Source organism: Buceros rhinoceros, unplaced genomic scaffold, assembly GCF_000710305.1.
Source record: "Buceros rhinoceros silvestris isolate BGI_N320 unplaced genomic scaffold, ASM71030v1 scaffold17609, whole genome shotgun sequence".
Taxonomy (NCBI): Eukaryota; Metazoa; Chordata; class Aves; order Bucerotiformes; family Bucerotidae; genus Buceros; species Buceros rhinoceros.
Genome location: NW_010431106.1, coordinates 83,445 through 83,846, shown reverse-complemented (window position 1 = coordinate 83,846; position 402 = coordinate 83,445).

Genomic DNA, 402 nt, shown 5'->3' with positions numbered 1-402 from the left:
CTCCCAGCCCAGCCCAGCCCAGTCCCAGTGCAGGAGTTTGGGGCCAGCAGGCGAGGGAGATGTTCCTGCTAACCTTTCGGCTAAGCCTGAAGAAGAGGATGAGTCTAAAGCATCTTTAGCGGCTCAGCCCTGTCTGAACCCGTGCCATGGGCTGGCACTTGCAACCCATGTTAATACTCTGTCTGGGCTCTAATTTATGTTATATAGTTATAGATTTTATGTATGTATTATAAATATATTATGTATATTTCTATTTATATACTGATTATAGCTAGCTAGCTATCTCTTACTTGTGAGAGCCGAAAGCAAGCCTCTCTCCTGCGGGAAGTGGCTGCTTGAATTACAGACTTGGAAGAGCAGCCCTGCGCCCAGCCCAGCCCAGCCCAGCCCAGTCCCAGTGCA